A 26,510-nucleotide genomic window follows, 5' to 3' on the forward strand; every position below is an offset into this window, starting at 1 on the left:
CTGTCCCCTATTACATTCCCAATATAGGCAGCAACTAAGTTCATAAATGAGAGTACCACTTATAGTTATCATTTGAGCACCACCCTTTATGCTAAGTGCTTTAGATGCATTATCTTATTTAATTCTCACAGCAACTTTTGTGGTTTAGACACCACCATTATTCTAAATATTACCAATGAAGGAAGAGTCTTAGCAAAATAAAATAACTTGCCCATGTTAACACAACTCATAAGTGACAGAGCTAGGTCTCAAACACACGTGTCTTTGAATCCAATGCACTTACCCGCATGCTATAATGCCTTAAAACACCACTTTGTAAGGCTTGGGCTTATGTTTCAATCTTTGCTTCTAATCAGTGAGCTCCTTCAGGACATAATTTATTTCTCATTAATTTTTATATCTCCAGAGCATGGAATAATGCCTGATACAGAGCAGGAACTCAATGATTGTCAAATGAATAAAATGCTGAATTAATAAATAAATAAAGGAAAGAATTAATTTTAAAAGGAAACAGAAAATTGAGGTGTGCAAAAAGCTAATTCTATACCAAGAATATTATTCCTGTGGTTAGTTTTGTGCCCCTCCATTTGCATTGTAGCAACATATGAGTATTTTATAAGTATCATTTTTACTTCAGAATTAAATGAAATGCTTTAAAAAATACGTACTTTACTCAGGGATTTAAATGAATGATTGAAATTCCATAATCAGAACGTGACACAACCAAAGCAGCGTATAATCATATGTTTCCCATAATAAGCTACTTGAAATGTTCTTAGGGTTACAATATTGTAATCTAGACATGAGAGGAAGATCTGTGCTCTCGACAACATTCAACACAGGCACTTCAACTGGCTCTGGATAAAAGACAAACCTCCTCTTTTGCATTACATAGATGTTCTCTCTTTCCTTATCAGTAAGCAGACAGTCTTAACTGTTACCTTCACATCCTTTGCCATCTTCCTCCAGCTTCTGGTCAGCTTGACATTTGCAGTAATAGCTGCCAACTGTATTACAGCATCGATCTTGACAGCCACCATTGTCAATGGTACATTCATTTACATCTGCAAGTGAATAGTGAAACAGAATTAGCCTCCTGTAACTAGACATACAAAAAGAAACTTTGGTGGCTCTCTGTTAAAAATGAACCATCACAGAATGACATCATTATTTAACCTTGGATTAAATGAAATAAAACAATATTTCATTTTAATTAGAATGAATACACTCTAATTTTGATGTGAAGAAAGAGACAAGTCATAATTTTGGCATCTGAAATACTACTTTTGAACAATAAACTAAGGTATTTTCTAGTCTTATGGATTTGGGAAGCTTATGGTACAGACCCAGAAATTTCACACACAATCTTTTGAGGATGAAATTGAGAACAATGAGAGAAACTAAACTAAGGTCAGGACACTAGGCCACCTGCTTACCTATTAAATATGTTGTTATTGGCTTCTCAAATAATTATTGCTCACCACTATATATATGCCATTGTAGTGGACAGTGTGAGAAAGGTAAAAGGGTATTTCCATGGTTTCCAAAGTTTAAAATGTAGCTGGAGTTGAGGACTAAACAGAAATGTGATTTGGTTGAGTCCATATACAGGATATGCCCACAGACCACTCCTAAACCCGTGGCCATAAGTCATCTTTACAGACAGGGTTCAATTTTATGTATTTATCCAATCCAGTTAACAATTGGCAAGTATTCCAATCCATCTTCAAGTTTGATAGTGGCCTGTGAGGTGGCTTGATTTACAGTTCTGCTCAAATGAGGTACCTCTTCTGCATGTTGACTAGTTGACTTGATAGGTCCTTGCCTCATGAGATGAGTGTGGCTTGAAGAGGGGATGGAGTGGACAAGGAGGAGGTATGGAGGGGCAGGGAAAAATGGGAGAAAGAGGAAGAGGGAGACAGAGGGAGACAGAGAGAGACAGGGAAAGGAGAGGAGAAGAGTTTGGCCAGGAACAGCAGAAGAAGTAAAGCAGAAGCATAGGCAAAGTCTCACCGAAGTGTGGATCTATCACAGCAGAAAACAATTGATATTGAGAGACCAATCAGGTAATAGGCAGAGTGAGCAACAATGCATCTTGACTGAATGTAACTGATTTTGTCTGATTCCCTTGCTATGCAACTTTTACTGTTTTGTTTAAGTTAACTTTTCATTCAAGTGTGTCTGGCTTCTCTCATTCAGCATTGTTTAGAAGATACATCTATTTTGTTGCATACACTTGTAGATCACACATTCTTATTCCTGTACGTTGTTCCCTTCTATGAATATACCACAATATTCATTTCACAGAAGATGAACAATGAACTGTTTTCTTATTTTTGGCTTTTGTGAAGAGTGCTGCTATGAACATTCTCATAGATGTCTTCAATGAGCTTACCACTGCATTTCTGTTGGGTAATACAGTTGACCCTTAAATAATACAGGTTTGAACTGTACAGGTCCACTTTATATGTGGATTTTTCTAAATACAGTCAGCCCTCTATATCAGCAGGTGCTGCATCCACAACCAAATGTGGAGTCAAAGTACAGTATTCACAGGATATGAAACCTGCATATGCGGAGGGCCTGCTTTTTATATACTCGAGTTCCACAGGGCCAGACACAGGACTTAAGTATCCACAGATTTTGGCATACACAGATGTCCTGAAACCAACATACCCCTGCAGATACTGAGGAGCAGCTGTACATCTAAGATTAGACTTGCTGGGTCAAAAGGTTTGAGGTACTGTTTAGTATTTATAGATAAATGGTCTTCTTAAGATGCTACTCTAATTTACACTCCCACCAGTGGAGTTCAGATGCTACTCATTCTTGCCAACATTTGGGATATGCTGGGTTTTTTAATTGATCTATTCTGGAAGTTTAATAATAGCATCAGGTTATGATTCTAATTTGCATTTTCCCAGTGATTAATCAGGTTAAGAACATTCTCATGTTATTGGCCATTTGGATAACATCTTGTTGAAATGCTTGTTCAAATAGTTTTTCCATTTGTCCAATTCCTAAAATATTCATTATTGTACTTGTGGGTCCTCAAATAGGATGCTAAGAAAAAGTGGTGGCAATGGTTATCCTCTTCTTGTTTCAAATTTCAGGAGAGCTTTTAACAGTTCAAGGTAGGCATGATGGGTACTGTTGGGTAGATACAGATAGATATAGATAAATGTTCCTTTCTAATCCTAATTTCTTTCATATTTGATTCATAAATAGGTGTAAAGTTTTATCTACCACATTTTTTGAATCTATAAAGATAATTAGATGTTTTTTCTTATTCTGTTAACATGATAAATAACAGGATTGAATTTTGCATCTCTAAAATAAACCTGGTCATGATACACTACCTTTTTTTTTATACATGCCTGAGTTCACTTAGCTAATACTTCATTTGGAATTTTAAAGATATTTTTCATCAGACAGATTTGCCTGTACGTTTTCTTGTTGGTAAATAGTCTTCTTGAATTTGACACCCAGGTTGTACTAGATACATCAAAAAAAGTTAGAAGTGTTTCCTTCTTTTCTATTGCTGAAATAATCTGTGCAAGATTGGTGGTATAATTTATTAATTAAATGTTTGAAAGAGCTCATTTATGACACTACCTAAGGCCTGGGATTGTAGGGGGTGTGTGTGTGTGTGGGGGGTGTGTGTGAAGGCTTTCAATTACAGATTCAATTTCTTTGATATAAGAATATTCAGACTTTTATTTAAATATGTGGGATAAACCATGTGTTTCAAGGAATTTGTCCCTTTCATATTAACGTTCAAATGTATTGCTGTTAAGTTGCTCATAATATTCTCATACTACTGTTTTAAATGACTGTCCAGTTGTGCTAAGGTCACCTTTCCTATTCCATGAAATTCCTGTGTGTCTTCTCTTTATTTTCTTATCAGCTTTGCTAGGAATTTTTCAGTTTTATCTATCTATCTATCTTGACTATCATCTATCTATTTCAGTCTTTTCCCAAAAAAAAAAAAAAATAAAAAATAAAAAATAAAATCTGTGGCTTTATTGATTTTTCAGCATTGCACATTTTCCCCACATAATCAATTTGTGCTATGATCTTTATCATTGCCTTTATTCTACTTTCTTGGGTTTCTTTCACTATTCTGCTTCTAAGTTCTTGAGATGGAAATTTAGATAATCGATTTTTAGTATTTCTTTAAAAAAATATTCCTGGTTATCTGTAAACATGTAACCAAACACCTTAACACTAAGTGGCTTAGAAAGACAACTTACTATTATTTTCTACGTGTCTGGGGATTCTCAGGTAATAATCAACTGGTTGGTGCTCATTTGGGGTCCCACAGAAGGTAGAAGTAAGGTGACAGCTAGCAGTAGACCTGTATGGAGGCTTGTCACTCCCATGTTGGGATTTGGGCTGAGATGGTCGGAACATCTGGGTGGCTAGTCAGGTGTCTCCCTGTCTCTCCATGCAGCTCCTCACATGCCAAACTCTTGCTTTTCTCCTGCTCGGTGTCCTCAGGGTGGAGATATTTTACATGGTGGCTTACCTCCCCCAGGGAGACTATTACAGTAGACTTAAACAAAAGTTGAAAGGTTTCTTATGATCTAGCCTTGGAAGCCACATAGCCTGACTTCTTAGATTTTTGTTAGTTAAAGCAGTCACAGGCCAGCAGAGATTCTGGAAGGGTGGGGAATTCCTTCTCGCAATCAGGGAATTGAATACACTGTGTCCAAACAAGGAAAAAATTGATGCCAGCCTTGTTGAAAGGACACATCACACTCATATTTTCGTTTTCCTAAAAATAAAAGTATTAGCTGCTCACCACAGGTTTTAATGTTTCATTTTAATTACCATCGACGCAAATTATTTCCTAATTTACATAAATATTTCCTCTTTGGATTATTTTGAAGCATGTTTTGGGATTTTTTTTAACACATTTGAGGAATTTTCAATCATCTTGTTATGAAATGCTAGACTAATTCCATGGTGAACAAAGAATATACTCTGCATGATTTCAATTCTTTACAATTTGTTAAGACTTGCCTTATATTCCAGCACATGGTCAATTCTGTTTTTTTTTAAAAATCTATATTTACTGGAAAATAATGTACACTCTTCAATGATCAGATGCTATGTTTTCTTTATGTACATATGTCCATGTATACAACATATACTTTCATATATTATACATGTATATTTCAAACATGTACAAATACAAATATTTAATTCATTTGATTTGTTAATCATGATTTTCATATCTTTATATATTTAAGAATTTTTTCATATGCTTGTTCTATCAGTTAGCAAGAGAAGCATAGTGAAATTGCTTTATTTAATTTCACATGTGCCCTTTTCTGACTGCAATTTTTGTTTCATATAATTTGAAGCTCTATTATGAGGGGCATACAAACTTAGGATTACCACATCTTCCTAGATTAATGCTTTGTTATTATAAAATGTTCCTCTTTAAATCTAGCTATGCTTTTTTCATTAAAGTTGACTTTTTGTAATGTTATAGCTGTATCAATTTTCTTCTGGTTAGTTTCTTTCGGCTAATGACTTTACATGTCATTTCATTTTCTAAACTTTAGTTTTTCCCTTTTTCGTATTCATATATCTGAGAAATTATCTCTCTATATATAAATATACCTGTATATACATTAATTTAATATATTATAAACATCTTTGACTTTTAGCTGTAGTATCATATCATTGACTTTTAATGTAATTGTTAATGTATTTGGATTAAATTTACCATTTTATTGTTTTTCTAAATTCCCCATAGATTTTGTGTTACTTTTATGTTCAACTCTTACTTTTCTCAAAATTTATTTTTGGTGGTCTATTTGCCTTTTTATTAGATCGTCGGTCATATATTCCTTGTTATTCTTTTAGTGGTAATTCTAGATATTAAAACATCTATTATTAAAGTCTAATATAAATTAGTACTTTAACCACTTTCCTATAATGCTAGAACCTTACCAGTTTAACTCTTTTAAAGTTTTTCTTACCTATTATATTATTGTTATTATGTATTTTACTTTTGTATATTTAAACCCCGTAAGACATCACAGTTATTATTTTATATATTCAGAAGTAATTTAGGTTTATTCACATAGTTACCTTTTCTGGCATTCTTTATTGCTTCCTTCATTTCTGTGCTTCTTTCTGGAATAATGTCCTTTGGCCGGAAAATTGCTCTTAGTATTTCTTTTCATATGGATCTGCTGGCAACATTTTTTTCATATTTAGTCAGGAAATAGCAATATAAAAAAAGGTGATTTTTTCACTTTAATTTTTAAATAAAATATATATACATAAAAGAACATTTTTTAGATTTAGAGAAAAATCTGAAAGAGTACAGGTTCACATGTACTCCATACATCCCATATTTCACTGTTTTAAAATCTTATATTAGTATAGTTATAACTATACTAATTACATAATTAAATATGTACTAGATAATATAATCTATCAATATTAGGTTATTAATTATAACTAATGTAACATATTGACTATGACAGTTTCTCAGACTTTCCTCATTTTTTATGACTTTGATGGTTTTGAGAAATACTGGGCAGGCATCCTATAAAATTTCTCTCAATTTGGATTTTTGTAGTGTTTTTCTTATTTTAAACTGGGATTGTGGGTTTTAGGGAAGAAGACTATAGAGGTAAAGTGTCTTTATTACCTCAACATGACTTAATACTATTGATGTTGACCTGGATCCCTGGCTGATGTAGCATTTGTCAGGTTTCTCCATTCTAGAGTAATAAAGTTACTCTATTTTTTGGAGCAAAGTTATTATGTACAGCCCACACACAGGAAGTGGAGAGTTATGTTCCCTGTTGAGGGCAGAATATCTAAATAAATTATTTGGAACTCTTATGTAGAGATCTGCCTCTTCTCCATTTATAGTTACACCTGATGTTTTGAATAATATTTTCAATGGAATAGAATTCTAGAAGTTTTTAGAAAGCTTATTAGCTGTGTCATTCTATCATCACTTAAATTTCATTTTGAAAATAATTTGACTGTTTTTCTCTGTGTGCTTTTAAGATTTTCCCTTTGGTTGATTAATAAATACAACAGAACAGATTGGAAGAATAAGTTCTGGTACTCTATTGCACAGTAGGGTGACTATAGCTAACAATAAATGTATTGTATATTTGAAATGGCTATATGAGAGGATTTTGAATGTTCCAATAATTAAGAAATGATAAATGTTTAAGGTGATAGATATGCTAATTACCATGATTTACTATTACACAATGTATACATTTATCAAAACACCACATTGTATCTCATAAATATGTACAATTATGCTGTGTCAAAATTTTATTTTTGTTATTTTTCTTCATATATTTTACTATGATGTACCATGATATGTTTTTCTTTGTAGTTTTCCTCCTTGTATTTGTAGTGCATTTTGATTTTGTAGTTAGATGTCCTTCAGTTTAAAGAAATTATTCTCACCAGTATCTATTCAAATATTGCTTTTGCCTCATTTTGATTGTCTTTTCTTTCTAGTACTTCCATACACAGGTTTATGATACCTATTTCTATACATCATTTGCCTTATGCTATTTTCTATTATATTTTATTATTTTTTGTTGTTAGCTTCAGTAGAGATAGCCTACTGACCTTTCAGGTCATCAATTCCATAATCAGTTGTTTGTAATATGCCATTAATCCCACCTATTACATTTGATATTAAAGGTATTTTCATTTCAACTATTTGCAGTTGATTCTTTTTACAAATTCTACTTCTCTGGTAAAAATTTCATCTTGTCATAACTTTTCTTGTATTTATAATTCCACTCTTTATGATAAATACAGGAACTGAACCCTGTAAACATTTCTCCCTTGCCCGCTTCTTGTTGAGCCTTTTTAGCAGAGGGCTCTGGAGGAAAGCTGTAAGAGGAAGGAACCTCTCACTGTACTATCAATGTAATTTGTTTTTCAGGCTTGTACGTTGTGGCTGCCAGCTGGCCACTTTCTTGTCAATGGGAAGCTTCTTCACCAGTAAGCAGCTCTTCTTCCAGTGGTACATAAAAAACGTGGAGGTGAATACCATTCAGCAAGTTTTATCAGTCCTCCAGTAGGCAGCTTCCCAGTGAATTTCAGTGCCACCCCAGTGGATGTGTTCCTGACCATCATTCCTGAGCAGCAGCATTTCAGCAAACTTTCCTGCCGTCCAGTGAGCCAGAGCCATTACCTTTCCAGTGAGATTTGGCTTTCAACCTGGCCAGGGAATTGAGAGGATGCTTCCAAGTTTGTTTCACTCTGGGGTACTCTCCTCCAGTCCTAGACATAGTGGCCAGTTTCTACATATGCTATTCCTATATTCTTCAACATTCTGCTTACCCCTTTTAGTACTTTATCTTTAGTTCCAATTCGTAATTCTTCGTAGTATTTTTTTCTCTGACCAAATCAATCTGTAGTTTCTGTCTCTTACGGATTCTGACTGGTATACCTTTTCTCCATTATCTTGATACTTCAGATTTTGGCTTCTGTTTAATTCTGAATTTCAATTTATGTCTCCCCAGTCTGGTGGGACTGCTGACTGTTCAACATACCTTTTCTTCCTACTAGCAGCCACTTTCTTCCCACCTTTTCAGCCTTTTCCACTGTGTCACTTATTAATCAATCCCTTCCTAAGAAAGCTCACCTCATTGGCTTTCCTGGCTGACACAATATTCTCTAACATCTTCAAATGTGTGGTTTTTTTTTATATTGCATTCAACATTTCTAGCTGTTGTCAGCAAGAGAATTGGTCTGCTACTACTTATCCCATCACAGCCAGAAAGAGAAGGCCTAGTCACACTATTTCTTGATCCTCTTTACTTTCCATTACAATATTCCAAAGAAAATTCCATTAACTTAGACTTTATGTGCTTGTTTATTTTTCTTACACCTGATTCCGTCAAGAAGCCAGGCATTCATGACTAATAAATGTGTAGTAATTAACAAAGAATATATGGCTTTATAATTAAGTCCTGTGCTTTGTATTGCAGAATATCATAGAGAGAAAGATCAGTAAAGGTTGATTTCTTAAGGGAAATTGGAGTATAAGTCTACATACAAGTTTAGATATAACTTTTTAAGCTTAGTTTGTTAAAGAAGGGGACAGATGTTGGAATAAGCCCAGTTTCAGGCATCCCATATTTCCACTCTTAAGAATTTATCCATGGGGAGGGGGGAGGGATTGCATTGGGAGTTATACCTGATGTAAATGACGAGTTGATGGGTGCAGCACACCAACATGGCACAAGTATACATATGTAGCAAACCTGCACGTTGTGCACATGTACCCTACAACTTGAAGTTTAATAATAATAAATAAATTTAAAAAAAAAAAAAAAAAAAAAAGAATTTATCCAAAGATATATCCCAAAGGAATTGAACTATGTTAGATACTTTCCATATATAATATCATGCAGGCCTCATAATGAACTGACAAAATCATATGAAGTTATTCAAAAGAGTATGGTCATTAAAAGGAAAGTGAGGAACACACACACACACACACACACACACACACACACACACACGCATCAAGCAAAAACATTGGTAACAACTTACATGTTCACCAAAATGGAAATTTTGGTACATTAAGTAAGTTAAATGTATCACTTGAATGTACTTGAATGCAGTCATTAAAATTATAATTGTGATGACTTATGCAACAATATGAGAAACCATTTTCCTGAAATGGATTACGAATTGTTTCTGTGTTTTAGCTGCAACTACAAAAGCCATCTATTCTTATGGAGAAAATCTGAAAAGCTTTAAAAAATAAATAATTTGATCTATAACAATGGTAGAGTTATGTCGTTTAAAGTTTTCATTTTTGTCATTATAATATTGCTTGTGTCATCATTATCTAAAAAAATAGGTCTTAGATTTCTGATAGATAATTAAAGAAAAGAATAAAACAAGAGGTTATATAATTTTCAGTGACTGTTAAAAAGGAAATATTTTTCAGGAGGGACAGACTTTATGGACATTAAATTCTTATGGGAATATCTTACATGAGTTTTGAATATAAGCGTCATTGAATAAAACAATGGCAAAGTCTCCAAAAGAGGTTTTTCAAAAAATGCCAAATTTTTCCTTTTTTTTTTTTTTTAAACTATTAGTGACCTTTACTAAAACATAAGACCTAATGTAACAACATATTATGGCAAAATTACTTTAATGGAAAGCTAGGTTAATATAGCACAGTCAAATTGCTTCTGGCTGGATTTACCTGAAATAAATACAGGAATTTTAAAGCAAAAGTAATGTCGGGTTTTCATAGCCCTGAAAAGGACTTCAGAAAGTAATTTATACTTTTGGAGCAAATACATGTTTACTACGTCCACCAGTTTTTTCCACAACTTATTCCTTCTTACTGAGCAATCTGACTCATTTATTTGACTGGATCTGACTTTTACTCTTCTGAGCTGATTGTGCTTCATATCCTTAAGGATTCAAAGAGCTGTCTCAGGGAATGCCTAGACAGAGACAGAGTGCAGTATGAGACAGAGGAAGCACCTTAGCATATAACCAATTCAGTAAGTGAAAAGCTGCTTTAATCTGTTTTACATATTGGATAGTTCTCAATTTAGAATTTGTTTGAATAAAGTGGTCAGTTTGATTGATGACAATGTTTGAAAATTTCTTCCTTAGGCTGTCATATCTGGTATGGGACAGTTGAAAGCAAAGCCTTTTACTCATAAATAATGTGAACAACTATATCTCTGTGAGATAATATTAGAGAAAATTATCAATAAAGATACATGAAAATAATGAATATCATGTATATGTGTCTCTTTCCACATGTTTATTTACTTTAAACCTAAAAATTATGCACATTATTAACAAATGTCAAATATCAAATTAAATTTGGTCACTATCAAATCAAACTGGTAAGATCAGACAATGGCAGATGTTAAGAAATAAAAGACAATTAGTGGTTTTGTTGGTCAAAATAATTAGTAAATAAAAATAACATTAGAAAGGACTTAAAATATCCTTTCTGCTTAGATGGAATTTTAGTAAAACATAAAATAGCTATGGATATTTTAAAAATTTATTTTATATTTTTGGAGCTAAAATAACACCAGGGTTAAAAAGCATGTATGGAAAGGCTGATAAACATCCCATGTAAACTTCAGAGTCTACTATTCAGAGTGACCAAAACTCAAAGATAAATAAGAAATGAAGAAAACAATATTGACACACATAAGGTGAAGGGTACATATCATATACACACACACACACACACACACATATATCTATATATATAAGATTTATATTAACTATATGTATATTAGGAAAAGGTAAACATTCACAAACAGAAATTGAGTCTAATAAAAGGAAATAAATTGATTTAAAAAGTCAGAAATAAAAATATCCAAAAGATGTCAAATCCTGTTGAATCTTATTGGCAGTTAAAAAATTAAAACCAAAATAAAATTAATCCTATTAATTCTCTATGAAATTTATAAAGATGAAAATCAGTGCTACTGTAAAGGTGGTAAAGGTGTGGCAAAATGGCCATACCATACTTTGCTAACAGGAACACAAACTAGGATCAGTTTCTGAAATTTAAGTGGTTACAAATATCAGAATATGCAAATACTTTTCTCTGCAGCAATTCTACTTTCAAATATGTATATATATTATATATATATATATACACACATATTTTTTTTTTTTTGAGACAGAGTCTCACTCTGTTGCTCAGGCTGGAGTGGTGCAGTGGCACAATCTCAGCTCACTGCAACCTCTGCCTCCCGGTTCAAGTGATTCTTCCTGCCTCAGGCTCCCAAGTAACTGGGATTACAGGTGCCCGTCACCACACCTGGCTAATTTTTGTATTTTTAGTAGAGACAGGGTTTTGCCATGTTGGTCAGGCTGGTCTCAAATTCCTGACCTCAGGTGATCCGCCCGCCTTGGCCTCCCAGAATTCTGGGATTACAGACGTGAGCCACCACTCCCGGCCTCAAGAATATATCTTAAGGATATAATCACAATGTGCATAATGATTTGTGTATTTTTAATACCACAGAAGGAAAAATAGGAGGTATCTAAGTATCAGTCAAATTTTAAGTAGATTATGACACAGCCAAAGAACCATTATAGCATAATTAACAATTACTCACATTCTAAAGTAATATTTATTTACCTCTGCCAATGTCTTGACATATTAAAGATGTGTTTATTACTTATATTTACATTTACAGTGGTGATTCCATATGTATCTGCTTATCTATTAATACATATTTTTGGAAAACAAATGGAAAGAGATAATCAAATATGCTAACAGTGACTATGTTCATTTGAAAAGATTGGTCAGGCACAGTGGCTCGTGCCTGTAATACCAGCATGTTTGAGATGTCAAGGTGGGTGGATCACTTGACACAAGGAGTTAGAGACCAGCCTGGGCAACATGGTGAAAACCCACCTGTACTAAAAATACAAAAATTAGGCGGGCATGGTGGTGCATGCCTGTAATCCCATCTACTTGGGAGGTTGAGGCAGAAGAATCACTTGAACCTGGGAGGCCGAGGTTGCAGTGTGCCGAGATCATGCCATTGCACTCCAGCCTGGGTGACAGAGCAAGACTCCATCCCCACCACCACCACCAAAAAAAAAAAAAAAAAAAAAAAAAAAAAAAGGATTAAGAATGGCTTTTGTTTTGTTGTTCTGTATTTGCCTGTTTCCCCAACTTCTTTGCAATAAGCATACTTTCAGGAAAAATAGCACAATAAACACAAACATTTCCTTAAAGTTAAGGCTAAAGTTTCATACTACCATCTTTCCTTTTTATATACGCTCTGCCATGGTGCACAATTTTATCACTTTTGGTACAAAATCTGTATTCACTTGAATTTTAAAATATGTAGTGTGGTTTTCTAAAATGAATGATCTTCAAGATGTTGCTTGCTGAGGTGCTTTCTAAAGAGCTTAAAGCTACTCCATGATATGGAATGTCAATATTCTATTTAGTCCATTTCTACAGCCAAAGTTGTATCAATCTATCAGTGGATTGCTCCATACTTGACAAAACAGCAATGCACATGAAGCCTTCCGATCAGAAGAACTCTTTGCATTCAAATTATAATGACAGCATTACAGAATACCATTAGTGGAAGTTATAGAAGAGACCATGTATTTCCCTGAATACTCAACCCCCACTTATACACTGAAAATGTGATGAAAAGAAAGGTGTCACACATCTATACCAGAAAACCGAGGAAAAACTCTTTTGGACATTGGACTGGGAAAGGATTTATGACTAAATCCTCAAAAGTAAATGCAACAGAAACAAAAATAGACAAATTGAATTTCATTAAACTAAAAAGCTTCTGCACAGCAAAAGAAATAATCAACAGAGTAAACAGTTTACAGAATGGGAGAAAATATTTGCAAACTATGCATCCAGAAAAGGACTAATATCCAGAATCTATAAGGGACTCAAACAACTCAAGAAAACAAACAAACAAATAACCCCATTAAAAAGTGGGCAAAAAAACATGAACAAACAATTTTCAAAAACAGAGATATAAGCAGCCAACAAACATATGAAAAAAATGTTCAACATCATTAATCATCAGAGAAATGCAAACTAAAACCAAAATCAGATGCCATCTTATAGCAGTAAGAATAGCTATTATTAAAAAGTTCAAATCAACAAATGTTGGTTAGGGTGGAGAGAAAAGGGAAGGCCTATACATGGTTGGTGAAAATGTAAATTAGTACAACCACTAGGGAAAACACTGATTTCTCAAAGAACTGAAAATAGAATCACCATTCAATTCTGCAACCCAAAGGAAAATAAGCCATTATATTAAAAAGACACCTGCACTCATATGTTTGTTGCAGCACTATTCACAATAGCAAAGTCATGGAATCAACCTTAGTATCCATCTAATGGATGACTGGATAAAGAAAATATTGCATACATATACCATAAAGTACGATTCAGTCATAAAAAAAAAAGAATGAAATCATGTCCCTTGCAACAACATGGATGAAAATGGAGGCTATTATCCTGAGTGAAATAACTCAGAAACAAAAAGTCAAATACTTCAATGTTTTCACTTATAAGTGGGAGTTAAATGTTGAAATCACGTCCTTGCAACAACATGGATGAAAATGGAGGCTATTATCCTGAGTGAAATAACTCAGAAACAGAAAGTCAAATACTCTATGTTCTCACTTATAAGTGGGAGCTAAACATTGAGTTCACATGAACATACAGAGTAGAAAAATAGAAACTGGAGACTCCAAAAGGTGGGGGTTGGGGTAGGAGGGGTATGAGGATGGAAAAGTTACCTGTCAGGTTCAATGTTCATGATTTGGGCAATGGGTGCAGTAAAAGTTCAGACTTCACCACTAAGCAATATATCCATGCAACAAAATTGCACTTGTATTACCCAAATCTATAAAAATTAAAAAGTAAACCCTTTCAAGAAAACTAGATTTAAAGGCAGGCAACTTCCCTGGATAGGTGACAATTCCAAATGGAATGGCTTTAATATGGCTTATTTAGGTCTTGATCTACCATGGCACAAATGAGCACAAAGTAAACTCCTTTATGAAATATTAGTCCCTAACTTTATAAATCTTAATTTTGTCATCTCTATAGTAAGGAGAAACAAAATAACCACTTTATAAGGCTATTGTAAGAATCAAATTAGGTTATTCTTTTAAAATGCTTAGCACTATTTCTAGCATAAACTCTGTAAGTAGCAGATTTTAGTATTATAATTATTAGCTAAACATTAGCTATTATTATCACGTGCTTGAAAATTCAAACCTGGTTCATAGAAGGTGCTCAATTGCTTTCTTATTTAATTTGTACTGAACATAAATTCAGTGTTAATATGGATGGAATTATAAGTTCATAGTAACATAGGCCACATTTTTGCTCCAAAACACAGAAAGCTCAAAAACAATCTTGCTTTTTCCCTGACAGCACGATTACTATGCAATTTTGCTGCAGGTAAGTATAAGCTGAGATTTTTAAAAAATTTACTGAATAAGCCACCCAAAGATAGACTCCATTATTAGTATATTTTCACTAATCAGTTACATATTGATATTAATAAATAACAGACATATACATGCATTTCTAATTCTGATGTTTCTCACTTAATTAAAAAAAATAGGAAAACATGGTGCATGTTTGGTGGCCTCTGGTTACTCAGGAAAAACAAATGAATGAAAATATAAAGTTGTTACTATCCACTGAAAATCAGTGTTTATAAGTAAACAAATTGAAAGTCGTTGGCTTTGAAGATGGTTCTGAAAACCAGGTCAATACTTAGTATTTTAAATAGCAGTTTCATAAGATATTCACTGCATGATAGATTTCAGGTTGTTTCATGTGCACGTGTCCAATGTCATTCAAGGTTGCAAATAAATCTGGCCTTTCAAAAGCAAAATGAATGGCAAAAATTTTCTGGCATATAGCAAGTCTTCCAGGTTAGGCATGACAAAAGTTCAATGATATTATCAAGGCTATCAATCCATCTGTAATGGCATACTGCAGTCTCTTCAAGAATTAAATATGATGTTTGTAAGAGCAGTGTTGTATTTCTGCTTATAGGACAAAAAACACAATAGAACTGCAAACACATAAAAGTTTGGTTAAATTAGCTACACAAATAAGTTCTTAATTTTTATTTTTAATAAAATGTGTTGGTTTGGGATCCTTAATATTTGATCATTTTGCGAAAACAGACTTCTACTTTAAGTCATGTGATCCATTTAGTCTGTGGTTATACACTTTTAGTGATAGCTTATACTGCTTTCAGGGACGTGTCAAATAAATAGAACAGAGGTGGCACAACATACAATGAAGAGGCAAAAGCAGAAGAGTTTCAATTTAATTCATATCCTTCTCCAAACCAAATATATTTGATCCAATTTAGCATGTATATTTTTGTTTATTTTTAAAAAAAGATTGGGTGTATTTGCCTTGTGAAAATTACCCAAAAAGTGCACACACATCTTATGTATCATAGTCATTTTCAAATCAATAGACTTCATGAAGTGATGACCTAAGCTTTTTGTTGCAATTAGCTTTTAAACCAGTCAATTTCTGTTTAGGTCTCAGGCTTAATGTAATTCTCTGTAGGTTAAAGTGAGCTATGGCATTAATCAACATCTCTAGAAAATTCATATATGCCCACAAATACTTGGGAAGTGCATTAAACAATGTTTTGGGTCTTTATGCTCTCATTGTTTAGAATATAAAATTATACATGAAGTATAATAAATATATATCTGTTCTGAAGAGTTTAGATAATATCAGTGGAACAACTGCCATAAATGGTTTTAATTTTAGAATTTTACTTAAGATGATGTATATACAGTTCCATTTCAAGACCTGAGTAAGTTGTTCTATTCTTAGTCACTAGCGAACAGAGAGCCTCAAAAAAGAAAAATCTTGACCTTCATGAGGCTCCTAAGGTTCAACCAACTTCCTCCTTATACTATTCATCATTGATAGTGGAGATAAACACGGGAGGAATGGACAATCATAGCTATCAGGCAACAGAACGTTGAACTTCAGGCACTGAAGATCTAGGTTTGAATTCTAGTTCTACCACTTCTGTGAGATGCTGTGCAATTCACTTCACTATGGTGAACCTCCTCTTACTCATTTAAAAAGAGTATGATGATACTTCACAGAAATATTAAGAAATACAACTGTGATACTACCTATGAAAATGCCTTGTAAATTTTGAAACCCAGCATAAGTGCACTCACAGGTACTAAACACAAATGCTTTATATTTTTTTCTTTCATATTTCTACGAGTGGACTTTTAAAAGCATTGCAGCAGAAATTCACCTAATAAAGGGTGTTATGGAAAAAATCAAGACACATTTTGATAGGAAAGAAACTTACATTAAACTATGGCTACTTTAAATAAGTGAAACCAGAATATTGAAAACCGAGCCATTATATAATAATGTATCCACAAAATGCAGCCTGCATTTCCAAAGATAAAATTATTTTAAAATTACTTTTCAAAAGGTGATGAAAATACTAAAACTAAAGTGATGTTGATTTTAAGCATATGTCATAGCTCATTAGACTTGTAACAAATCAGTAAATTAACAACTCTAAAATTATTTACCTTCTTATTGTAGTCTTTATCTGTTAATTAGGTTATATTTAAAATATTTGCAGTGTTTGTTAAGCTATTTTTAACTGAAATTTTCAGTTAAATTAATAATCACATATTAACTATTGTGACATGATCAGGGCTATGGGGTTTGCACTGAATCTTAAACTGACATTCTATATTTACTTGGATAACTCACTTATTCTTTTTATTCTTCAGTTTCTTCATCTGTAAAATGAGTGTAATAGCAGTCATACCTACTCCATAAGTTGTTGTGAAGATCAATTGAATTATTACATGTCGAATGAATAGTCTTAAAGTAAGGACTCAATAAGTAGGACATTAACACTGCTATCAGTTTCCCAAATGTTAGCTACATATGAAACTTATTTTCTCTCTTCCTTTTTGTTTTTTTCTTTTTGTCTAATTCATAGCAAGGAAACTTTCTGTATTAGTCCATTTTCATGCTGCTGATAAAGACATACCCCAGACTGGGTAATTTATACAGGAAGAAAGGTTTAATGGACTTACAGTTCCACATAGCTGGGGAGGCCTCACTATCATGGCAGAAGGAGGAGCAAGTGATGCCTTACATGGATGGCGGTGGGCAAAGAGAGAAAGCATGTGTAGGGGAACTCCTCTTTAAAAGCCATCAGATCTCGTGAGACTTATTCACTATCTCGGAAGGTTGCATATTTGAAGAATGTACAGTCATAGTGAATTCTCAGCTTTTCTCCATAAAGGCAAAAAGTCATAGGCACAAATTTACAACACAACTAGCACAAATCTGATAAGGACATAAATTTAATTAGCTCTTTTGTTCTATATTTTGCTTACCTTATCAATAATACAAATTAGTTTTAATGAATAATTATAATTACCAATTATATATTGTTTCACATAATCAAAATTTGTATATTTCCTTCATATTTTCACATTTAGGGTTTCATTTGAACTTCACACATCAGGGAGGTAGTGTAGGTCTTATTATTAATAATAGTGGAACATATCTTTCCCAATTGTGGTAGCCATAATTGAGAAACTTCCATCCCACAAGAGCATTAAAAAAAATCACATGAGCTTCTCTAGCCTGAAGTAAAAGGAGATGTCCTAAATCCATCTTTCAGCTGAATTCTCAAAATCCTCCTTCATTCATGCATCATTACAAGCCAATGGTAGGAACAGATGTCACATTAGTGCTAATAATATTTGTTTTAAACATGACATTTATCTATCCTCTAACATGGCAAGGAGATAAATTTTAAATTCATTTATTTATGAAGTACAAGACTTTTTACGACCTAGAAACTTTCCTGGTCCAAGGTATGACAAGCCAAGTCAACTAGTAAGTTACATTTTATAAATAAGAAAACTGAGGGTCTAAGAGATTATAGTCATTCCTTCACTTAGTAAGTATTTATAAAACATCTTTATGTTGGACCCAGGTTATCCAAGGATCAACCCTATTATTATTATAAAAGAGAAGCCCTGATTCTCATGCTAAGTAAGGTTACTGGCTAGTGTGGTATATACAATTCAACAAGTTGCTGCAAACCAATCAAATGCAATATTAAAATTCAAAATCATTAAATCCAAGCTTTCTGACTCCACAGTAGCTTTAGTCTTCCTTACTCCAAGCTACATATTTAGAAATTATTGCCCCTCATTAAAAAAATTTATTGTTTCCCCTCCCTATCTAAAGAGCCATATTATTTTAATATGGAAGAAGTCATTACCCAGATGATGCAATATATATCTACCCAATCACTGGACAGTCAGCTTTTGCAATTGTGACAATTGACATGTTTATGAGCCGATTAAACATTCTTTTATTCTTACTTCATTTAATTTTCAACCATAAAAGAAAGAGCTCACTATGCAAAAAGATTTTCTGCGCCTCTGAATATTGACTTCAAGACGTGATTCTTACACACATTCATGTAACATGGAAGTTTTCACTTAAACCTGAAGGAATATCCATAAATCTTCTCAAGACTTGTTTTCTGGCATAGGAGGAGTAGGAGAGGAGCTCTGGAGTCAGAGTGAGTTCAAATTTTGGCTTTCCCACTTGTTATCTGTGTGACTGTTTCTGTTGATATTGCTCTGCAACAAACCCCAATATGTGGTGACTGAAAGCAATGATTATTTTGTTATCTTACAGCTTCTGTGGTCAGGATATTGGGACAGGCTGGGCTGGGCAGTACTTACTGGCTCCAGAACTCTCATGCAGTTGTAGTCAGATAGTGGCTGGAACTGGAAGGGCAGTGAGGAATTAGAGCTTTTGAGAGCTACCCAGACTCTCTCTCTCTCTCTCTCTCAATCTCTAGCTTCCCCTGGCGGCCTCTCATTTGGGTACTCTGGGCTTGCTCCAAGCATAGCAGCTGGGGGCTCCAGCAGTGTTCCCATGATTAAGGTGGAGGTTGTATCTTCTTTCCTGATCTAGCCATTGAAGTGACTTCTTGTCATTTCTGACATATTCTGTAGGTTTCATGCCAGTCCCAAACCAATACAATTCAAGCAGAAGAACTAGACCTCCCCTTTTACTGTGGTAATGGCAAGGTTTGAGAAGAACATAAATATAGAGAGAGATTTTTACAGCCATTTTTGGAAAATAAAATATGGCACAGAGAGCTTGGTCAAGTTACCTAACTTTTCTATGCCTCCATTTCCTCATCTATAAAATGGGCACAATATATAGCACTTCATAGGATTTTCTTGATGTTTAAAATAATTACTACAGTTTAATTGCATAGAACCTTGCCTGACACAGAATGCCACTTCATAACCTGTAACTATCATTAATGTCTCCAAGTCTCAGAATAAATATCACCTCTTCTATAAAGCCCCCCACCACTACTCTCTGATTTTTCATTTTCTTTTCAAACTTACCATTTCTTTGAGTTATGTTTTTTCTAATAGGCCTTTTCCAGTTTTATTTTAATTATGTGTTCACGGACCTACATCCTCCAGTGTACTGTGAACTTATCAAGAACAGGAACTGAAATGGTTACTCAGTAATATTGGTTTGTTTATTTGGGAATGACTCAGTCCACAGTATGGGCATAAACAGCAGCAACAAAAATGCAAATTAAAGACAATGGCAAAAACAAAGTAGAATAACACAAAATAAAGAAGGCAGGATGTACACCATAGTGACTCATTTTCAGTTAGGCTTATTCTTCTATCAAAGCTTTAAAGGTTACAGTTGTCTTAATAAAGGAGATGGAATTTCCAGGTGAGACAACAGAGCTGTGAGTTGGAAAACTCTGGTCTCAAATTAACATCTAGAAAGTAGATTAAATTTGTTTGTAATAGACTAGCTCAAGTTTAACTAGCTTTCTTATCACTGTAATTTAACATTTAAAGTGTGCATAATTAAAAACATTTGCTAGAAGAAAACAGCATTTGAGAATGAACAAAAGCTTTGAACTGGTAAGTGATGTAAATCTGTAGCATTTTGTTTTTAGAAATTAATGTCAATCTAACACAACAAAAATATATGTCCTTGAATATCTATATAAATCTACAAAATCTTTAACAAGAAAAACTGCCAGCTTATTTTACCAATAGGAATGTACCTACAAATCATAGGAGTGTCCTGCAAAATTTTAAGCAGGACCTGGCCTCCGGCTTCAAGAATAATCATTTAAATTCAATTAAAAAAATCATAGTACATGAAAATTTCAGAAAGCCATTAGTGAATAATACAGCACTGGGATTTGCATTTGTCTTCCTCCAACCTCACAAGCAGACAGATGGTTAAAAATGAATTTTGTAGTTGAACTCTAGGAATGTCAGATCTCAGAAACAACAAAGAAACTCTAATTAGCTGTGATGAATGTTGATTATAAGCGTGGATATAACAATGATTACAAAAGGGGGGGAAAAAAAGATGCATCAGTCCCGTGTATCAAGTATAGTTGTGTAATTAGAGAAATTTAATCACAGCAGGCAAATGTGATGTATTTGTATTTGTACCATTTTGTGGATTCACTGGCAGAACTGTCCTCAGAAACTACAAAAGCAATAAAAGCATTCCTATTTTATACGCTTTCTCTCTAAGCCATTTAATTCTTGAAGGTCTTTTTTTCCTTGGTCATTTTTTTACCTCCTGCCCAAATCCCACAGAAAACTCATTTTTGTGGGATGTCACAGCAAAATACTAGTACTATTACCTCATTAGAGTGTCCTTTTCAGTCTGTCCCTCATTGATTAGGAGTAATAGAAGACACATATGCTCTCAGGGAAAAATAAGCTGTTTTATCTGAAATGTTTGATTATAAGATATGGCCCCTCATTTGAGTTTCTGAAAGCGAACAGGATAGAATACCTATGTCTAAAGATGAAGCCATGAACAGCACTAGAGCTCTCAAGTTCTGTGACATCAGTCAGAGCTTTGCTGGCTCATGAATAAATTCTCAAATATAAGAAGTCATGTGGTCAGCTGAACTCCCATAAAAGATCTGGTAACCTGTTAGCAGGTCATAGAGTTTATCTTGAACAAGAGTCTGGCTAGGAGCTTGCTGTCTTTTGATTTCCTGATGAAGTGATGGAATGAGAAGAAGAGGTCACCCAGGCAGTACAAAGTCAAACCACGCTAAAGCAAAAATCCTCACAGAAACCTTAGCTGGCCCACATTATTCCCAGCAAGAGATTTCTGCTTTGCACTGATTACTCATAAAACCTTTTTCCCTGAGCAAAATTTATTTATTTTTGCTACTGTTGTTCTATAATTAGGTGTTTCTGCTGGAATTAGAAGAAAACATGAAAAAACTGTTCTCACAATGCATTTGAAAATGGCATCTGAGTTATCACTGGTGAAGCTGAATTAAACTATATAATTTATCATTATGACTGTATATCTGTGTTTGCCCTGGAAACTCCACTTAAATATAATAAAAAAGAGAAAAAACATAAATCATTAGATGGTTACACACACATACTCTTTATACATTAGTACTTTGTATAGTTTCTTTAACATTTGTATATAATGATTTTTCCATATTCAACCTGATGGAATGCAAATATATTCACCCAGAAAATAGCATTACCTAAGATATTCAGAATTCCATCATCCTACAGTTTAAACTGCAGAAAAGTTTCTCTTTAATAAAAAGTGAATCTTGGTACAAACATATTGTAAAATTGGGAAGAAAACATACCCAGTTTTCACCTACATGTGCTAAAGAATCTCAATCTAAAGCGATTTCCAATTCCTTTTTGTGAGCATATTCATAAAAGAAATTAGATATCATTCTTCCTCCCCGTGACACACACGTAAACCACAACTATTTGAATAAAATTCTGTACTTGACCTGGGAGTCCAAATGCATGTTGGGACAAGGCAGTCAACAGAAATGAGTGAAGCAGGCACTAGTTGCAAATGACCAGTCTACACCATGAGTGGTGGGCAAGAGTAAGATTGTCCACAAGAAGAAAGCTCGCCTAAGATTGTGAGATCTTCTGCTATGTTAAGAGAAGCTGCAAATTTTATATAAAATCTCTCTCCTTTTTTTTTTCTTTTTTTTTAGAAACAGGACCTTGCTCTGTTGCCCAGCCTGGAGTGCAGTGGCACAATCATGGCTTACTGCAGCCTCTCTCTCCAGAGCTCAAGCAGTCCCCCACTTCAACCTCCTGAGTAGGTGGGACTACAGAAGCACCACCACACCTGGCTATTTTTTTTAAGTGAAGATAAGGTCTTGCTATGTTGCCCAGGCTGGACTTGAACTCCTTGCCTCAAGTAATCCTCTTGCCTCAGCCTCCCAAAGTGCTAGCTAGGATTACAGGCGTGAGGCACCACACCTGGCCCTGAAATCTCTAGATATAGTTTGGATGTGTATACCCTCCAATTCTCATGTTGCAATGTGACCTCCAATGTTGGACATGGGCCTGGGGGGTGGTGTCTGGGTCATGAGGGTAGATCCATTATGAATGGCTTGGTGGTATCCCCTTAGTAATGAGTGAGTTCTTGCTCTGATAGTTCATGTGACAGCTGGTTGTTTAAAAGAATCTGAGATCCCTCCCTTCTCTCTCTTGCTCCTTCTCCCACCATGTGATATGCTCGCTCCTCTTGACCTTCTGCAGTGATTGCAAGCTTCCTGAGGCCTTCACCAGAAACACATGCTGGCACCATGCTTCTTGTATCGCCTGCAGAGCTGTGAGCCAAAATAAACCTCTTCTTTATAAATTACCCAGTCTCAGGTATTCCTTTACAGCAACATAAAATGGACTAATATGTCTCCTAATTTTTAAATGTTGGCATAATTTATATGAACCAAACAAAGCATTCTTTGGACTGATTTGGCACACGGGCTGATATTTTGCCAACTGTTCTGTACTATGGCTGCTGCCTGGATTATCAAGACTAGAGGGTAAACTTCAGTGACAGGCTGTGGCCAGAAAGGGGCGACAGAGGGTCACAGAAGCAAACCAGGCCTATTAGATTCATACTCCCAGCTGCCACTGGGAGAATCTGCCCTGGGTATGGTGCACTTCCAACTCAATCAAGCCAAATCAGTAAGTTGCAGATTGCTGGATAGGAGGCAACAAGTAGAGAGAGATTAGGGTGAGGGGGAGATGCCAAGGAAACCAGGTTGTTTCAGAGGACACTGGTGAGCTAAGGGGCCCAAAGAAAACTGTTTTTTCAAAGACAATCAGATATCAAATAATATTCACAAAGGGAGAAATGATAAAGTTTCAGGAACAGCACTGACAATGAATGAGCTCTTATAATGTTTATGCCAAAGTCAAAATCCTCAAGCCACCTATCTTGGCTTCTTAATATCACCAGAATGGGCCCCAGAAAAAAAGGACCTAATAGAACATGTGCCTCTGTGAATAAGTAGTGTCATAGCAAGTACATATTTTGCTAACTGATAAATTAGTACAGGAACAAACAAAGTTTGTAGTTTAAGAGTTGGTATAAATTATTGTGCAGAAATGGTAACTGAAATCTACAAGAGTCTTCTATAGTAATCAATAATTACTTACTTTACTGCTATCCTTTAGATGTTTAAACATGAAGATAAAAAAGTTCTCAGTTTTATGTTAATGCTTTTCAATACTCTCACCTTTAGCTGCAGAAATATGGCATACACAAAAGAAAAATGGGGCAAAACCTACTATGCCACCTTCAGAACCAACCCGTTACATGTGAAGAACATTCTTTCAGTAACTTGAGAACATTTTTGAACCCAAGTTTCACTGCCTTGACACTCTGAGAAGGCTGCAGATGATTCTTAGCCCAGAGAACAATGCTCAAAAGCAGGTTGAGCATGAGGTCTTCAGGAGGATGCATTGGGCAGGGTAACTGTATTCAACTCAGAAGATGAGCAAGGGCAAGACCACCATAGCCACCTCCAAGGTAGAGAAAAATAAGACTTTGTTTCCTGAACTAATCTGTTATTTAGAGAGTGAAGGAGAGGTGGGTGTCCGGATTGGGAGGCAAGGTCTGGCCAGTAAAAGCAGTAAACAGAAATTGTTACACTGCCTAGAAAATAGTACCTAGATTGCAAACCAAATTCTAGTGCTACTTTGCAAAGCCTAAACTATACAGGAAACAAGAAAACAAAATCAGATTCCCCATGACCCTCCTCCATCCAGCTTTAGTTTTCTTTCATAGTTCCAGCATAATAAGGCTTTAAGAGTTAATAATATTCGAAGTACTCTTTACATAAGGACTCATGCTTTCTTTAACATAATCCTGGCAGGCTTTAAGGTCGATATGTTTCAAAATGGAAAATGTAGCTCAGTGAAGTTGTTATGTGCTCATGGTCACCAAACTGGTAAGCAGAAATGGCAGAATTAAAACCTAGTAATTCTTTAGATAGTTAGTGTAATGATATTTTAATTGCACTTACATTTTTTATGCTGTGTATATATATATTCTTTCATGTTCTCCCAACTGTTTGTTATGTTCTTTATCCTGATCGGCATCAGTCTGATTTCTCTGATCCTGTTGTCATTGGGTAATTGTTCCTCTCTCAGTCGAAGACACCTAATGATGTCGTGATATTGCAAGGCAAGGTTATGATCAACTATTAAGGGATTTGCTGGCTTGCTTTCCATAAAGTACAGGGCAGTGTGAACCCTGAGGATCTGAGACAAGTCTGAGGTAATTTAGAAAATTTATTTTGCCAAGGTTGAGGATGTGCGCCCATGACTCAGTGTCGGGAGATCCTGATGACATATGTCCATGGTGGTCAGAGCACAGTTTGGTTTTATACATTTTAGGGAGACATGAGACATTAATCAGCATATGTAAGATGAACATTGGTTTGGTCCAGAAAGGTGGGACAACTCGAAGCCAAGGAGGAACAACTCAAAGTGGGGAGGGGGCTTCCAGGTCATAGGTAGGTAAGAGACAAATAGTTGCATTCTTTTGGGTTTCTGATTAACCTCTCCAAAGAGGCAATTAGATAAGCATTTATTTCAGTTACCAGAGGTGTGACTTTGAATAGATCAGGAGGCAGGTTTACCCTAAGCAGTTCCCAGCTTGATTTTCCCGTTAGCTTAGTGATTTTGGGGCCCCAAGATTTATTTTCCTTTCACAAAAAACAGGAACAATAACAACAAAAACAAATCTTCAAAATGAAGAAAATAAATTGTGATACTGTCACAACAATAGGACTGGAGAAAACTTGGGGGAGCCTAGCACTGAAGACCAGAAGAGATAAAAGCTGGAGGGTTCAAATTTGAAAGAAATCAGTGAATTTCAGAGAAAGGGAAACTGACATGCACATGATAAAAATTAATTTCCATTTCTTGTTTTATATGTCCCTAAAGTAGCATCAGGGAGAAGAAGCAACTTGGCAAATGTATCTTTTGTGTTTAAACATCAATTTGATTGGTTATAGATATTTGTCTTTCAAATATTATATTTTCCGTAACTAGAAAAGACTAGAAAAATAAACTTTCTAAACTGTTTATAAGCTAAATTTTATTTTGACTTTTAAAACAGAAAATTTCAGTAAGAGTAAAAATCCGTAATAAAAGGAAAAAAATAGACACTGTTCTTAATCTTTCATTAACTAAGACCAGGATCTTTCATAAACATAATTAACTAGAATTGGCATATGATAGATCCAAATTTAAATGATCTTCAGTAAAAAGGAGCAAGTAAACAAGAGAAATGTGACTTAGAACATACACATATAAACACACACATATAGCATTAGTATAGCAGGCTAAAAATAGGAGAAGACACTTGCTTTTTGGAAGTGTGGGAAGTGAGAAGTTCCTTTCACCTTTCTCCTGCAGCCTCATTTCCCACGTGATAGCCACTGTTGATCACAATCCATTTGTCTGGTGCCCAAAAGCTAAAAGTCAACTAATTGCTGCTGATGGTTGAAGAATTCTATTTGGGCAAAGGGAAGTAGTTGGATTGAGATCATTATCCA

General features: G+C 34.7%; 1 protein-coding gene across 5 annotated transcripts in view; it reads right to left on the bottom strand.

Annotated features, from left to right (window-relative positions):
* The window catches only part of LOC103221287 (EGF-like and EMI domain-containing protein 1), a 476,806-nt gene that overhangs the window by 70,606 nt on the left and 379,690 nt on the right, over window positions 1–26,510 (bottom strand). For 3 of the 5 annotated variants that reach the window (XM_073023478.1, XM_073023476.1, XM_073023475.1), the window contains 2 exons: window positions 6,106–6,206; window positions 942–1,064 (listed from right to left, as the gene is read on the bottom strand). The gene's annotated coding sequence lies outside the window, so the exon portion shown is untranslated. The remainder of the gene's footprint in view (window positions 1–941; window positions 1,065–6,105; window positions 6,207–26,510) is intronic. The other 2 variants (XM_073023479.1, XM_073023477.1) reach the window with 1 other exon arrangement.

This window comes from Chlorocebus sabaeus, chromosome 15, assembly GCF_047675955.1.
Source record: "Chlorocebus sabaeus isolate Y175 chromosome 15, mChlSab1.0.hap1, whole genome shotgun sequence".
NCBI classification, from domain to species: domain Eukaryota; kingdom Metazoa; phylum Chordata; class Mammalia; order Primates; family Cercopithecidae; genus Chlorocebus; species Chlorocebus sabaeus.